The following is an 18,290-nucleotide window of genomic DNA, read 5'->3' on the forward strand; positions in this document are numbered from 1 at the left end:
TATTGCAGACCATCATTATTAGAGATCTTCAACCTAGACCTTTTTGCGCCTCATTGATCCGAGAGATAATTCGTTCTTATACTAATCTTATTTGTTGAGTAAAACATAAGTTGTTGTTAATGAAGCTATCAATACACACAGAAAATAGTTTGGGCAATCATCCAACAAGCAAAAGAATGCTCAAAGAAGTATTTCTAAAAAAAATTAATGAAAAAAATATGATCAATCAAGAAATTGAGAGGCTAATTCAACAGTGACTATTGCTCTTACTGAAGAATGAATTACAATCTTATAAGGTAAACGTCCTAAAAAGCTGAAGGACTACGGTAACTTCACCATTCCTTGTGCTATAGGAAAGAAGTTATGTGGAATGTCACCGTGTGATTTAAGAGCGAGCATTAATCTCATGCCTTTGTCTATCTTCAAGAGATTAGACTTAGGTGAAGTACAACCAATGACTGTTTCCATTTAGCCAATTGATATTTCATTCACTTACCCAAAGGAGGTAATAGAGGATATCTTAATTAAGGTGGACAAGTTAATATTCCTAGTATGCTTTATTTTGTTAGACATTGAGGAAGATAGAAAAATACCTATTATTTTAGGTAGACTTTTTTTTATCCGTTGGTAGGGCTTTGATCGATATTTAGAATGGAGAATTAACCATGAAAATCCATGATGAAGAAGTGACTTTTAATGTTTGGAAGTCAATGAAATTCCCAAACAATGATAGTGAGAACAATTGTTATTGAGTCGATGTGGTTGTGTAAAGGATGCTTTAGAGAACGTTTTGGATTTTGATATATTGGATCAATTGTTGATTAAGGATGGCGTAGATGAGCTTAGAAGTGATATTACCATCTTTCTAGAAGTTAGACATTTCCCTAATAGCTATGAGTCCTTAGATACTTCGACGTTAGGTAGATCTTTGAAGCTATCTATTTTAGAGGCATCCACCTTAGAGCTTAAAGCATTGTCTAACCACCTTAAGTAAATATTTGTGGGTGATTCATCAACTTTACCAGTGATCATATCTGGTGATCTAGATGAATTTCAAGAGAAAAAGTTTACGGGGGTTCTTAGAAAGCCTTTGGACGAACTATAGCGGACATTAAGGGATTGCCCCATATGTATGCTTGCATAATATTCTATTAGATAAAGATTGTCAACCCACAGCTGGCCCATAAAGGAGGTTAAACCCTACTATAATTGAATTAATGAACAAAGAGATTGTTAAGTTGTAGGAATCATTTATGTCGTTTCTGACAATGATTGGGTTAGCCCAATTCACTATGCTTAAGAAGGAAGGGTTAATTATATTCAAGAACGAAAAAAATGAACTCATACTGACTAGAACTATGATTGTGTGGAGGATTTGTATCGATTATAGGAAACTTAACAAGGCTACTAGGAAAGTCTATTTTTCAATTGCCATTTATAGATTGAATGCTTGGCAGATTAGACTAGCATCCTTATTATTATTTCCAGATGGCTATTCTAATTATCATCAATTCTTATCACCAGATAAGACAACCATGATAAGATGATCTTTACAAGTCCCTACGGAACCTTCTCGTTTAGAAGAATGCTCCTCGGATTATGCAATCCCCATGCAACATTCTAACAATGCATGTTGTCTATTTTCTCGAATTTAATATAGTGATTCAAGATCTTTATGGATGATTTTTTCTATTTTTGGAATTACATTTGATATTTTTGAAACTCATTTGGAACTTATTTTGAAAAGATGTGGGAAACTAATCTTGTTCTCAATTGGAAAAAGTGTTAGTTCATGGTTATGGAAGGCATCATCCTTGAACATAAAATATCGGAGAGGGGTATGGAGGTCAATAAGGAGAAGATTCAGGTGATTGAAAATTTTCCACCTGCTTTTATAAAGGGAGTCCAAAGTTTTCTAGATTATGCCAGATTTTAGAGAAGATTTATTAAAGACTTTTCTAAAATTATAAAGTCCCTATATCATTTACTTGAGAAGGAACTACCATTTGAATTCAATTCAAACTATTTAGCTATATTTGAACAACTTAAGAAATGCTTAGTTGTTGCACCTATCATCATTTCACCTCAATGGTGTTTTAACTTTGAATTGATGTGTGATACTAGTAACTATGTCATTGGAGTAATTTTAGGGCAGAGACTAAACAAAAAAATTTCATGTTATATACTACACTAGTAAAACATTAAATAATGCACAAATTAATTACACCATAATTGAGAAAGAACTAATAGTTATGATCTTTGCATTTGATAAATTTATATCATATTTAATAAGTACTAAAGTTATTGTTTTTATTAATCACTATGTTATTAAATACATGTTAACTAAAAAAAATGCTAAATCAAGATTAATTTGATGGATTTTACTACTATATGAGTTTGATGTAGAGATATGAAAGGATATGAGAATAAGGTGGCCGATCTTTTGTCTAGATTAGAGAGGGAGGATTTTGTGCATAATTTGTTGTGATTAATGAATTCTTCCTCGATGAGAAGCTATTTGCATTGCATGACATTATTGTGCCTTAGTATGTAGACATTGTGAACTACATTGTTAGTGATATTATATCATTGGATATGTCGCAGCACCAAAGGCACAAATTGTTGCATGATGCTAAGTATTACTTTTGGGATGACTCATATCTTTTTAGGAGATGTAGTGAAAAAATAATTAGAAGGTATGTCCCTTTAGAAGAAACACAAAGTATTATTTGTCTATGTCATGATTCTGATTATGACGAATATTTGGGAGGATATAAAATTGCATCCAAGGTTCTACAATCTAGATTATATTAGCCTACCTTATTTAAAGATGTTAATGAATATGTCAACAAATGTGATAGACATTAGAGGGTGGTAACATTACAAAACGCAGTGAAATGCTGATGAATTTTACGTTAGAAGTTGAGTTATTTGATGTTTGTGGGTTATTCAGTCATTTAGTTTTTAGTATATTTTGATAAACGTTGATTATGTATCTAAGTGGATAGAAGATTTGGCTTGCCCCACGAGTGATGCCCAAGTTATTATAAAGTTTTTAAAGAGAAATATTATTCTAGATTTGGAACACTTTGGGTAATCATTAGTGATAAGGGTAATCATTTTTGTAATAAAAGAGTAAGAAAACTAATTATCAAATTAGGTATTCAGCATAGAAAAGCAATATCTTATCATCCTAAGGCTAGTGGTGAAGTTAAAATTAGCAATAGGGAGATAAAAAATTTTTAGAAAAAATTATAAACCCAAATATGAAGGATTGGTCTGTTAGATTAGACTAGGCAATGCTTTATGGGCTTACATGACTACATCTAATACTCATATTGGAATGTCTCCCTATAGATTAGTGTTTGGGAAAGCTTGTCACTTGCTAATCAAATTATAATGTAGGCTTTTTGGGCTATAAAGAAATGAATTTTAAACTTAAGGAATGTTAAGGAAAAGAGAATGATACAGTTGAATGAGAACTTGAGAAATTTAAATTGGATGCCTACGAAAATGCAAAAAATTATAAAGAGCAAATTAAGAAATTCTATGATCTTGAGGTCATTAGGAAAGAATTTGCACTTTGACAAGTGTTATTATTGTTTAATTCTAAATTTGGATTAAAAGTTAAAGTCTACATGCTTAGGTCAATTCTCTATCATTAGATAATATCCGAATGGAGTTGTAGAAATTTAGCATATAAAGATTGGTCATTCATTAAAGTTAAGGGTCATAAACTTAAGCCTTATTTGGGTGGGAATATAGATAGATGTAGGAGTATCTTCGCATTGGCTCATCTTGAATAGTACTTAGCATATTTTGGTTGAAGACTATAAATTTAAGACTACTTGGGAGGCAACTGATAAGTGTAGAATATATATTATTTGTTATATTTGAATTTCAATTAAAATGTATTGTTTTAGTCATTTTTGTACATGAAAATTTTAAAATGATGAAAAATACAAAGGAACATACAACGCTGAGGTGCATGAGAAAACACCACCGCCACACTCCATTCAACACTGTCGAAGCATCACTTTTGGACATTTCAGCATCATACTCTCTGTTTGCAGAGAAAGTATTCCGTGCGGAGTCCAGACAGAAAAAATCGTTTGAACATGTGAGTGTACACACTGTGTACAAATTTGTATACAGTGTTTATCAACTTTTTATACACATTATTTGTACACAGTGTTCAAACACAAGGTGGTTTGACCAAGTATTTCCCTATTTCGGTTGGGTTACATCAAGGATCAGCCTTAAGCCCATATCTTTTTGCTTTAGTCATGGATGTTCTCACTAGACATTTGCAGGAGGATGTACCTTGGTGTATGCTTTTTGCTGATGATATTCTTCTTATTGATCAGACTAGAGATGGAGTTGAAAGTAAACTTGAATTATGGAGGTCAACATTAGAGACTAAAGGTTTTCGCTTGAGTAGATCTAAAATGGAATATTTGGAGTGTAATTTTAGTAGTAATAGACATAGTGAAGGGATTGTGACTTTGGACAATCAAATCATTAATAAGAGTACATGTTTTAAATATATTGGATCTATTGTTCAGAGTGATGGTGAAATAGATGACGATATTATCAGCAGAATTCAAGTTGGATGGTTGAAGTGGAGGAATGCATTGGGCTTGTTGTGTGATAGAAAAGTACCCCTCAAACTTAAGGGAAAATTCTATAAGATGGTAGTGAGGTCTGCAATGCTTTATGGTGCTGAATGTTGGCCATTAAAAGAGAAGCATAATACTAAGTTATGTGTCGTAGAGATGAGGATGCTCAGGTGGATGAGTGGCTTTACCCTTAGAGATATGATACAAAATGAGCATATACGTGAAAAGGTTGGAGTAGCTCCATTAGAAGATAAGATTAGAGAGAGTCGCCTTAGATTGTTTGGTCACATAAAACGGCGTCCTTCCAAGGACCCGATTAGGAGAGTAGATGTATTAGATTTGACTTATGTTAAGAAAGGTAGAGGCAGACCTAAAAATACTTAGTTAGAAAATATTAGGAATGACATTTCTTTATTAGATTTAAACGAGAATTTGACCTTTAATAGGACATAATAGAGAAAAAGGATTCATGTAGCCGACCCCACTTAGTGGGATAAAGGCTTGATGCTGTTGTTGTGTACACTCACAGTCCGAACGATTCTTCTAGTCAGGATTTCACACAAAATAATTTCTCCTATTTGCGAGCCCTACAACGGCTTCACAATTTGTGTAGCAGCATTCATAGAGCTGTTGCATCGAAAAATCAGCTTGGTGGCGCCGAGTTCTCGGAAAAATGAATGTCTTGATGCCACACATTTCAATGCCTCAATGTTATTTTGTCCACTCGAGCACCGCAACACTCCAATTTCCACAGTGCTGAAGTGAAAAGATGCATTTATTTACTTAATAATTGTTCTACGTCATTATGCGTCACAACGCCATACACCTTTTCTATGTTTCCTAAAAATAGATTTTATGTTTTGTTTGTGAGGAGTTCAGTCACTTGTGTAAAACTTAGTACTTTTTAGTGTGCTTCATTAGTTCCCTCTTAGAATAAAATCTAAAGGGAGTCTAGGAAAGTATTAGATACAATCAATTGGAGTATTTAGCCTATGTTTGTTGAAGCAACTCTATAAGTGAAGGAAGGAGTATATAGGAGATATTTTGATCATATTTAGTGATAAAATTTCATTATTTCTCTTTTTTTCTATAAATACAATGAAAATAAGTTTGTTTGTCATTTATTCTATGTTTATTTTGGATTGATGATGTAAAGAATATATTAAGTATTAATGAAAACTCTTATACTTTAAATACTTAATGATGTTCTCAATTATCTCCCGTTCTTTATTTAAGACACATAATGTCCATGTGTGTAGTTAAAACCTAGAGTGATGTATATCCTTGATGGAGAAATGCATGAACAATCATGAATATTGGCAAGCCTCAATATATGATGTTTGAATATTCTAGGTTCTAAAAGAGATAGTATAAATGTAGGAGGTTAGCAAATATCCTTTTCACCCCTACATGCTCGATATAGATCTAAGGAATCACATCTACAATTAAGAGTCTCATTAGAAAAAATGTGATATTTTGTATTCATCATTCCAAAATATTTTATGAAATATTATATCAACTATTCTACTAGTTTTATATAGTAATAAAAACTCCAATTTTTTTTTATTTCAGTAGAATAACTTATACATTTAGGGTAAGCAATAGTATTTTTTTTTCGCAAGAAAGTATGACACTTTCTCGTGGATTTGACACTCTACTTTATCACTTTATTATTTGATTTGACACATATATTTGTGTACATTTAACTAGGCTTCTAATATTAATATATGGAAGAAAATCTATAAAATAAGCATTTATTATAGTCTGTAACAAAGCCTTGCATGTCTACACGCATAAGTCCAACCCATCAAGCTTCTAAAGAAAGTAATTTGCTTATTTTAAATTTTAACTAGATTATTGAAATAAATGTATCTTATATCCTATTTTTCTTATTATTATTATTATTATTATTATTATTATTATTATTGTGTATCCATTATTGAATGTTTTGTAGATCTCATAAAGAATCTTTGTTATTTGATTCTAAGATAGAAATAATTCTTTCAAAAATTAGAAAAACAAAAAGGATTTTAAAATGTCTGAACCAGTATTACCTCTCAGGGATTATGCTAACCATGTAATAGACAAAATTTATCATAGTATTAATAGACCTACTATATAAGCTAAAAAATTTGAATTAAAATATGTAATAATTTAGATAGTTCAAAATTCTCAGTTTGGGAGAACACCTATTAAAAATCTCAATTTACACTTAGTCGTTTCCTAAAATATGTGCAACATTTAAGTATATTGGTGTCAGTGATGATGCTATTAGGCTTAAATTATTTCTTTTTTTCTAAAAGATTGGGCCAATATATGGTTGAATTATTTATCCTCGTGCTCTATAACCATTTGTAATGAGTTGGCTCACAAATTTCTTGCTAAATATTATTCACCTTCAAAGACTGTCAAACATAGAAATGATAACACATCTTTTGTTCAATTTGAAAGAGAATCAACTTATGAAAGTTGGGAGAAATTTAAGGAAATGCCCTCACCACGTCTTACCTGACTAATTAGTTATTTAAACCTTTTATAATGAATTAGTATGATCTCTTAGAGCAATTATAGATGCTGCAGTTGGAAGATCTTTAATGTCCAAGCCATTTGATGAAGCATATGAATAAATAGAGGAAATGACTACTAATAATTTCTAGTGGCCTGCTGATAGGGTAAATCCTAAGAGAATAGTTGAAGTTTATGAATTAGATGCATTGTCAATTTTAACTTCTCAAGTTGTAGCAATTTCTAAGAAATTGAACACAATAGAAAATAATTCAGGATCAGTATCTAAATCATTTATATAATTAGAAGAACAATATTTAAATTCTAATGGAGATAATAGTGTGCAATGGATTAAAATGTTAATTTGATTAAAAGATAAAATAATCTCTACTCCAATATATATAATTTAGGTTGGAGGAATCATCCTAATTTTAATTGATTAAATAATATTGGTGGTAACGATCAATAGAATTCAAGTCAAAATAATCAATGAGGAATTTGCTACAATCTTCAGCAACCTATTGTTAATTCTAGACCTTCTTATCCTTTAGGATTTAATCAAAACAATCAGTTTGAAAATAAAAAGTCACCTTTGATCGAAAGAGGTAGTGAAGCAATTAGGAACTCAAATGCAAAATATGAGAAGGCATTTTGTTAGAAAGAAAAAATAATTCAAATGACCATTTCTTTTTTTTTTTTTAATTATAAACATATTAGTTTCTCATATGCCACAAATTATATCAACTAAAAAAACTACTTTTGAGATAATTTACATACATACATGCTACATAATTTTAATATGTTTATATATTTAATATTTAAATTTTAATTTTTTTAATTATATATGTATATATATTTGAAACTATAAGTTATAAAATATTATATAGATAATAAATATTATAAACATTAGATATATAAATATATATATAATTCTATAATAATACAAAAGAAAATTCCTCATATATATGACTTATAAAAATAACTTTAGTTTCTTCTCAAATAGAATCCTAGTCTTTCATTTTAACTATACAAATTAAATCCTAGCCATTAAAATTAAAATTTAGATTTTATGATTAATGATTTTTTTGGGGACATTTTGGCCAATTAAATAAGCAACCAATATTTTTGTAATAAATCATCAAATAAATAAATAAAGACAAAAAATGATTAATTAAAATACCCTAAATTCTAACCAAAAATAAACTTTAAAAATACTAAATCACGACCAACAAAGCCGGAAAGGAGAATAAACGCCTCAAACTCAGTTTCCAGTAGCACAGAACAAAAGACACCAAAATATACACATCGGCGCCGCATGAACAGATGCAGGACATGCAAAATCCACGGGAAAGATAAATTTCTCTTGGATTAAACAAGAACAAAAATTGCAGAGATGCGAGAATAGATACGATATCCAATACGCTAATCAAATAATTAGTAAAGGCATACGCGCAATCGCAGTTGGAATCGTCGGCAGTTGGTTCGAGATCCCGAAAGCTTTAGGGTTACTGATAAGGCTATTGTTCTTATGAGGCTGCCGTTGCGGCTGTGACGAGAACGAAAGAGAAGCCAGCAAAAGCAAAAGCAAAAGCAAAAGCAAATGGCAAGTCTCTTGTTGGAAGCTTTGCCCCACGTGAACTAGCGAGGTTTTGTAACTCGCTCAATTTGAGCGGGGTTTGAAGTCGCATGAACGGCCCATGGCAATATACCGCCAATGCTTCAGAAGAATTACTTACGTTTGGCAAATGTACGTAAGTTAATTATTTTACCCTCCTAATTCTACATACCAAGCAGCACGTTAATCAAATAAGAGACTTAGGCTTCATTTGTGATGGCTTTCTTACTGCTTCTTAAAGCGACTTTTTACTAAAAATTTTAAATTTTTTTATATGAAAAAAAAGCTTTAAGAACCAATAAAAAAGCCGTCACAAACAATCTATTAATCTGTTAATTTGAAGCAATCATTTAATAATTATATATACTTGAATTGTACCATTTTTTTTTTTTTTTTTAATTGCAGAGATTTTAATAACCAAATAAATAAAAATTATGTCCATCTCATGTAAAAAAATATATAATTATATAAATATTTGCATAAAACTTCTTTTTATCATCTACATTATTTACACTAATTTTCAAAACCGTTTATTAGTAAATATAATTGCAATAATGATCATCTCAATAAAAACTTGAAGCTATTCATAAAAACTTATATTTGACCAAAAATATTTGACTTTTTTCATTATTTAGTACCAATAAATTTATTTTTTAGTAGAATGAATACTGTGATTGCAATAAATAAATTGTATTTGAAAGCATGGCTCAACATTTCTTTTACTTTTAATTAAAAAAATAAAAGTGCATATGCTTACTAATTGTATTATAAATCTTATTTTAAAAATAAATAAATAAATTTTTAATATAATAAAATTAGAATACCATTTGGTTTGCCTAGCTTATGTTGTTATTTTTAATATAGTTTTATTTTAATACTTATTTAGTTTAAATTTATGTATAATTAATTTCATATTTTAATTTATCAAAGTTTACAAGCTTTTTGAATTTAAAGGCTCATAAAGCCTTATCTATTCTGAGAAATATACCTAATATTTATTAAGCATCCTTTCAACCATGATATGAAATCTAAATTTTATATTCAGAAATGTTAAAGCCGACGGTAGTCATTAGAAAAATTAAATGCAAAAAAATAATAAGATATGAAATCTAAATATTAGGTATAATATTGCTAAATGAGCAACCTCTGTCAAAAGAAAATAATGGCATTTTCAACCATGATAAATCAAATAAAGAATGTCATTAAGCTTCCACTAAAATCAAGTCAATGGGACCACCTTTCCACGAACGTAGTATCCCACTTAGGGGTGCCAATTTTTGACACGACCCGAAACACGACCTGAACCCGATCCGAAAAAATCCGGGTTAGGGTCAACAAATCACGCCGTTTTAAAAATCGGGTCGGGTTTGGGTTGACCCAGTAACCCGAAAATGACCCGGAATTGACATGAAAACTCCTATTTGACACGGAAACCCGAGATTGACCCATTTTTTGACCTGATTTTTGACCCGAAAACTAGCAATTTTAGGTCATTCGGGTCATTCGGGTCGGGTCGGATTGACCCGGACCCGAATCGGGTCAGGTTCGGGTTGACCACAACTCTCCTAGGTAACCTTGAACAGTAAGTAAGCAAGAGGCTTGTAAGTAACTTGTTTAGGGAGGAGAACTGAAGAATAATATACAAAATATGAATTAAAAGCATGTTTTGCAACTTAAAACTACTAAATTTAATCCTACATCACAAATGAATAGAAAGAAAAATGAACACATGCCATCTAAAAAATTTCCAGTTCGTGCAGTATCAAAAAACTCTGAAAATAATTAAATATCTATAAATAACTGAATAGAAAAAATCTTGCAAAGTGGGGCAAAAATAAAAGCCGTACTAGCAAGCACGCGCACCTTTGCACTTCTGACAGAGAAAAAGTTTCATAGGAGGCAAGGGACCAATGGAATTCTGAATTGAAGCTTCTAACATGTCAAGCGAAGCGCCAGTGCATGACTTCAACACTTCACGAAGGCTCTTGCCATTTTGCAAGAAAATGAAATATGAAGGATGCTTTTTGGTGCTACCAGCATGAATCTCAAATTTATAAGCTAAAACAACATAACATGCAAACAACAATGTTTAGAAACAACTTGGCCTCATTAGTGTATAACAAGAAAATCAACAAATGCAGAGTTTGAGTTAACAAACACTACAGGAAATTTACTCATTATCGGCGGTTTACTCATGTTTTCTGGAGGTTTTGAAAAAAACTGGAGGCTTTTCGGTGGTTTTCACACCACCAGAAAAACGGCGCCGGAAATCGTTACCGGCAATGTTTTTTCGACAGTTTGTTTCACCGACTGTGTTCTAGCGATTTATACCGCCGGTTATCATCGATTTTTTAACGGCGGCTTCCCGCCCGTCCGACCGCCCGTAAAAATACCATCATTCGACCACCTGTAGACCACCGGGAAAAGTACCGGCAGCTTAACGGAGGTCACAACTGAAGGAATTGCTGGCGGTTGTAGCTACTGGCGTGTTGCCGAACTACCGCCGGACACGATCAGTAAACCGTCGATAAATACTGGTAGTTATAAGGGATTTCCGGCGGCGTCAATCAGCCATCAGGTAGCAAAGTTTCCGGCGACGTCAATTAGTCGTACATTATCGAAGTTTCCGACGGCTAAATCGCCGGTTAGCCGTTGGAAACCTGTAGCATCTGAAAAAAAAAATTGACAGCCTCCCCTCTATTTGAGGGATTTTCACCCTAAACTCTAAACCTGCACAGAAAACAATAACCACAATTTTGAGCAATATGCCACTATAATCAATAACAACAATTATCACAAGTATATTCATAAGTTAAACCAAATAAAACAATAAATGAAACCAAAGTTCTAACTTCACAAGTTCAACCAAGTTCATCAAACCAAAATTCTAAGTTCATAAGTTCTAAGTTAAATAAGTTCAACCAAATAAGTTTACAATCAAATCATCATAAGTTCATCAAACATAAAAAAGTGCTAATCCTCAGCTATATCCTCGCTGTTTGGAGATGCATGTGGCTGCTCTGTCTCTTCCACTTTCTTCCTTTGATTTTCATTTCTATAGGATTGCAGCTCTGCTTGTATTTCATTCTGAACCTTTTTCATCTCTTTAATCTCTCTAGTTAGTGTTGTAACCCTCTGGCTTATAGTTTCTACAGCTCCACTTGGATCATAAAATGCTGAGGTGGATGAACTGCCCTCATAAGCATAGCCCTGTGAACCCAAGCCATATACCCTCCACCTCTGTCTTCCTCTAACAACATCTGACCATGTATGATACTCAAAAATTTGGGTCGATCCTGAAGATGATCCATCACTAGTGGACTGCCGACTTTCCCGAGCTCATACAAAAACATTCTATGAGAATAAATCCATAAAATATATTAATATTATAATTAGTTTTATTATAATAAATTTCTATTTACAAACTCTAAAAAATTATACTCACATGAGCCTTCTTAGCCTTTTCATCAACCCACTGATGGTCAGCTTGATGTTGATGAGTTCTCGTATGCAACTCCAGCGGTGTTGGCTCCCGACCAAGGTACTCTTTCTGAAAATATAAGATATAGTTATAATAACATAAATATATTTAATAAACTAATTTAAATCTCTTACCAGTTGTCATCTATGTTCCATATGAGGAATAAATCCACCAAGATGAAGAGAGCTTCCTAAACCTCCACAGTTAGAGGCTTTATTCTGCTTATTCTGCTATCTTATTTTTGTGAACTCAGGGGTCGCCCAAGCTCTACTCAGATCAGCCCATATGCCCTCTCCAATCAATATTGGATGCTGCTCGGACTTTCTAATGTCCGTGAACATGTCCCTGAGACAAGTCGCTCCTCTCCTCTGAAAATTTGTTCTGATCCTCATGCTATGCTCAAGCAACCACCTAAATGCTTTCTATAAAAATTTAGGCATACCAAAAAGATTAATACAAATTAAATTAAATATTTGAATTCATACCAAATAAGTATACCTGAAATTATCCAAACCACATATCCCTAATCTATTTTGGGATCTTCTTCGATGATAAGTAAGGAACATCATATTTATTCTTTATAATATCCCAGATCTTGTGAGTAGGTGGCCTTGAAGGATTAAAGCTGTAGGTTAATTTTTTTTATCAATAACATATAATATATCAAAAAACATTCAACTTAATAACATAAATTGAAATTACTTATCGCCCTCAGGCTCAATGTATTGGCGCTTATCTGCTGCAGTTGTATGATCCCTAGCACTAACCTCTACTGGTCTAGATGGTCCATCATGTTCTGGCTGCACCAAATATGGGTAATAATATGGGCAGGGGTAAGGAGGGTGAGGACCAGTGGATGGAGCTGCTACCTGTGATGATGGTGGGGGTAATATGGATAAAATGGAGCTACATGTTCTTGATCTAGAGAGGGAAAGTGAGGACCCATAGATGGAGGAGGGAAGTAGCCAGACAAGAGTGGTGGTACAACAACAAGTGGATCTGACTGACCCTAACCATGCTCACTTGGGGACTGTTGTTGACTCCTGGGTGGTAGTGGTAAAGGTATAACTGGTGAAAATGATCTCAGTCCCGCACCTTCATCAGGCTGTCTGGGTTTGTTGGGATTAACACTCAACTTCTTTCTAGAGAACTTTGAGGCAAATAATATATGAGGAAGATCATCATCTGAAGCCATCTACATTGAAAGAAGTAATTAGTAAAGCATTATAATATATAAAAAGTACAATTCTATAATTCTAAATATTACAAAATGCAAATAAAAGAAGTAAGTAATAAAGTAATTAACGAATTACAAAAAAAAGAATTCAAGAATATAAATAAATAATTAATATTTTCATTGTTCAGAATTCAAAAAGTACAATTCTAAATATTACAAAAAGTAAAATTTTATAATTTTAAATTATAAAAACTACAATTCTAAATTACAAAAATTACTCATAATCAGAACTATTTTCATTTATCTCCAGGGTATCTTCACTTTCATCCTCGTTCTCATCTTCGCATGAGCTAGTTGAACTATTCACATCTTCTAACTCCATTTCAATACTAGAGATTGTAGTTGGCATTTTCTTAATTTAAACAGGCATACAACTTGACATCTCATCATCTTGATGTGCAATTTCTACAATGTATTGTTGATCAATTATTCCCCATGCTTTTATTTTTATCACAGATATTCAATCTTGTTTATCTCTACGACCATTAGGATATTTGCTGAAATAAACTTGAATACTTGACTTGCTAACACAAAGGGATCAAACTTCTCGTGTCTTCTACTATGTTTTACATCGACTAGATCATACGCAGGATGAACCCTTCTTCCCATAATAACTTGAGGTCATCAATTAATGGTTGCAAAAAAATGTCAATTTTTGCTTTTGGATTAGGTGGTCCAGGTATTATAAGAGTTAAGAACATATACGGAGTAGTCATACACATCTCTGGTGGAAGGTTGTATGGTGTTAGTATAATTGGCCAACAAGAGTACGATGTAGCTACTTGACTATATGGGATAAAACCATCGGCACATAATCTCAATCTTATGTTGTGGGATTCAACAGCAAATGAAGCATGCACTTGATCAAAATGTTTTCATGCTTCAGCATCCGATGGATGAGAAATAATACAACTTTTTACTATTTTCTCCTTATGCAATCTCATATGACCGGCTAAACTCATTGATGCATAGAGTCGCTGAAGTCTTGGAATGATCGGTAAATAAAATAAACGGGAATATGGAACATCTTTCTTTTGGCAACGTTGTTTTCTAGAGTTTGACTTAAACCGAGGAGCATTGCAGGTGCGACAATAAACTTCTGTTGCATCATCCTTGTAGTATAACATACATCCATTGATATAAGAATCAATTTTTGTAGCACTGAGATCCAACTTAGATACTAATTTCTTCGTTCGGTGTAAATCTGAGGGAATTAAATTATCCGTTGGATTAGTTTCATTGAGAAGACCAATAAAGTCATTGAAACAATCAGGAGGAATATTATACTCAGCTTTAATACTTAGCATCCTAACTGCAATGGATAATTTTGAATGTGTACTACAACCGTCTTAAATTAGTTTTTGAGTTACATGCAGTAACTCAAAGAATTTTTGAGTTTCTTCATTTAGTGGCTCTTCCACATTAGCCCTTAAATTAGAAACTATTACGTCAAAAATAAGTTCTTCATAGGGTCTACTCATTTAATATTCATCAAATGTTTCATAAGAAGTGGATGAACTGGCATGAGCATCTCTATGTGGCTTATACTCGTCATGTGATGTTCAAATCCAGTAGTCTAGAAGAAATCCCCTATGATATAAACCAAGCTTCACATCATCGGGGTTGAGAAATGCTTGATTTTTATGCTTCGAACATGGACATCTAAACATTTTGTCAAACTTAAAGGAATACAGTTGAGATGCAACTTGAATGAAAGTTTCAACTCCTTGTATAAATTCACCTGTTAATCCTTTTCGACCCGGTAACAATCTGTTATAAATCCAATATCTCTCTTCTTGGATAGTCATTTGAACATTGAAGCAAATATTCCCCTATATAGTTATGAAAATATTTATTAGAACACGTGTGTCAACCTTAACAAGTGTACGTGCTATACTTTTGAACAAGTATACTTTACTTGAATTAGAATGCATTATAGGTGTGGACCTCCGAAAGAACATCGCGCGAACGGGTCAATTAAAAGGGACAGATTAAATCGTGCATACGACTAACCATTGAGGATAGAGGTTGTCGCCAACACACCTCGATGGGTAGTAATATACACAACCTAATCACGGGTTTCCCCCACCTGATGCAAAAGCTCGAATGAGGTTTAGTAGATGTGGGACCGAGTTTCCCACGGGCGCAAGCACCCGTGGTTAATTACATCCCAGGCCGGAGCCCGAGAACACTCTCGATTAAGGATCATACATTATCCTCTTCTAAAGTGAGATTGTTACATGAGTATAGACTAGAAAATCCTATCCAAAAGGAAGAAAAGTCCGAAGGGCTGAATCAACATGCATGGTTCACACTAGCATTCAGAGGCTCTAGGGTACTAGAGAGAAACTGGAGAAAATAAAAGTCAAGACATCCAATCACATACGTAAGAGAAGGATGGAGGTGGGGTCATCTTGTGACGCGGATAAGTAGGATTTATAGTCCCTGAAAGGAAGGGACCTACCTACCAATTAAGGTATACCACGAGACCGAATGTAGTAGCTTCGAATCCTAAATCTAGATTGGGCTTAGTGCTCTACGAAACACTAAGACCCGTGCCCTAGCTAATGTAGTGCTAAAACCTGGACTTATCCCGGCCTGGATTGGGGGAGCCAGCTAACCACCTAGTCGCTTTAAAATCATGATATCCAGTCAATTATGAAAAATGGGTGGGTGGTACGGTTATTGGAAATATGACCAACATCTAGAGAATTTCCTAAGTGTTCCTGGACTTATGTGGGTCATATGCTCCTAGATAATAAAATTAAATTTTAATTAAATTGGCTTCTAATGCAATGCATGCTAGTTGAAATATCAGCTGATGAATGTTATAGAATTTTAAAAAATAGGCTTATAGAAAATATTTTTTTTTGAAAAGACTGGGTCTCCCTAGGTCCGGCACTTCATCCTCATAGGCCAGATTATCCGGACTCTACCCGCAGGCAGAGAGATGTCTTATAACAAGAAAAAACGAAATGCAGTAATATGTATGTGACCCCGAACGATTCCGACAATTTCGTAGGTTCGTTAAGTTTCTATATTATTTAAAATCCTAAAATTTTAAATATTAATTACGAGTAAAAAAATTTTGTAGTCCTTAATGACCCTAATACGATCCAGGTGAAAGCAAAAATGACATGCAAGAAAGAAACCTAGAAAAAACAGGTAATTTCTAATGCACAATCAGGTAAACACATCAATATAAATCCAAAAATAATCAACTAAATGTCCATAGGCAAATTGCCCTTATTACAACCCCGATATGAAGAAAGTAAAGTGGCCGGGCACCACTGCCAACAACCCAGATTTCTAAGCCTATGACAGACGCAAATAACTTTGAGTGGGATATTGGTCTTCAGGTCTTCAGTCTTCTTTGGGTCACTCCTCCTTAGACTCCTTGGAACTCTCCTCCTTAGACTCCTTGGATCTCCTCCTTGGACTCCTTGGAAATCTCCTCCTTGGACTCCTTGGATTCGTCGTGGCTTGAATATCCAACTAAGAGACAATTCCCCCTTGGAAGGGGGTATTGCCTTTTCTCTTTGGATATCTAAAGCCATCTCACTCGATCTCCCAAATGGAAGAAGACTCTCCCCTATGAGGTCGCTGACAAGCTGTCTCCGGAGGCCTAAATGATCTTGGTCGGCCTGAGGGACCTCGTCGGTGGCTGGAGAGATCTCGTCGGCATCCGGAGACAGCTTGTCAGCGGTCTAAATGATCTCGGTCGCTGGCGGAGGAGAAGGGGCGAGCACAGCCGAAGAGAGAGAATGAAATGGGAGAATCGGGATGGTTAATTTTAGGGCATTTACCGGTGGCATTCCGGCGGCTAAAACCTCTGGTAACTAAATTACTTAACACCAACGTTTTGAGCATGTAAGTTGTAAGGCCGGCGGTTTACCTCGTGGTTTCATGACAACCGCTATTTCCGGCGGCTTAAACTTACATAACGGCCGGTTGGGCCATCGGTAATAACCGACGGTCAGACCGCTAGTTAAGCCGCCGTTAATATCGGCGACTAGACAACCGTTAGTCCAGGCCGCCGGTAATCAATGAATTTCCTGTAGTGAAAGCACTAAATCTTTTTCCCTGACATGAAGCGCAAGAGCATAATACTCCATTTCCTGTGATTATACCATGAAGCCTGACATTTTGCACAATAACTCAACATTGAACAATCCCAATCAAGCTATAGTGATTCACAAGACCTTAAGGTGGAAACTATTATTTGTGAATGGCAAAACAAATTGTTTCAGATCCAACATAAGATTATAGCATACCTTACTCGGGCATGAAATGTACTTCACAGGCAATCCCTCGAGCAACCCAATACCTAGGAGGTCTCTGACATTAGATGGGAACTTTGTCAATGTTATCTTCTTTGGCATCTTCAATTCATCTTCTTCTTTGACGTTGCTCTTAGACTCTCATTAAGAGCGTCGTTATCCCCTTTTGAATCCTCTAATTCAACAAAAACAACACTATTGAGTGTAGAACCATCTGCAACTGCAGATTCTTCAACTGTAGTAACTAAAGTCCTTGTGAACCTCCTTATAGGTGTTACTGTAGGTTTCTCTAATGGAGCACCATCATTCGTCCCATTGTCCACATTGAATTCTAAAAGTATAGCTATGGATACAGAACCCTCATGTTCACCTTTTATTGACTCCTCTAGCTGGCTAGTTTCAAAATCTAGTCCACCGAAGTTGTCAACAACTATTGGGATTTCCATCATGTCCTCTTACTGAACTGTAAGAGGAACTTCAACTGCGGCTGCAACATGTAACTCAATTAATACAATCAAAATAAGATAAAACCAAATCATAAGAGAATTAGTTC

This window comes from Dendrobium catenatum, unplaced genomic scaffold (assembly GCF_001605985.2).
Source record: "Dendrobium catenatum unplaced genomic scaffold, ASM160598v2 fragScaff_scaffold_665, whole genome shotgun sequence".
Taxonomy (NCBI): Eukaryota; Viridiplantae; Streptophyta; class Magnoliopsida; order Asparagales; family Orchidaceae; genus Dendrobium; species Dendrobium catenatum.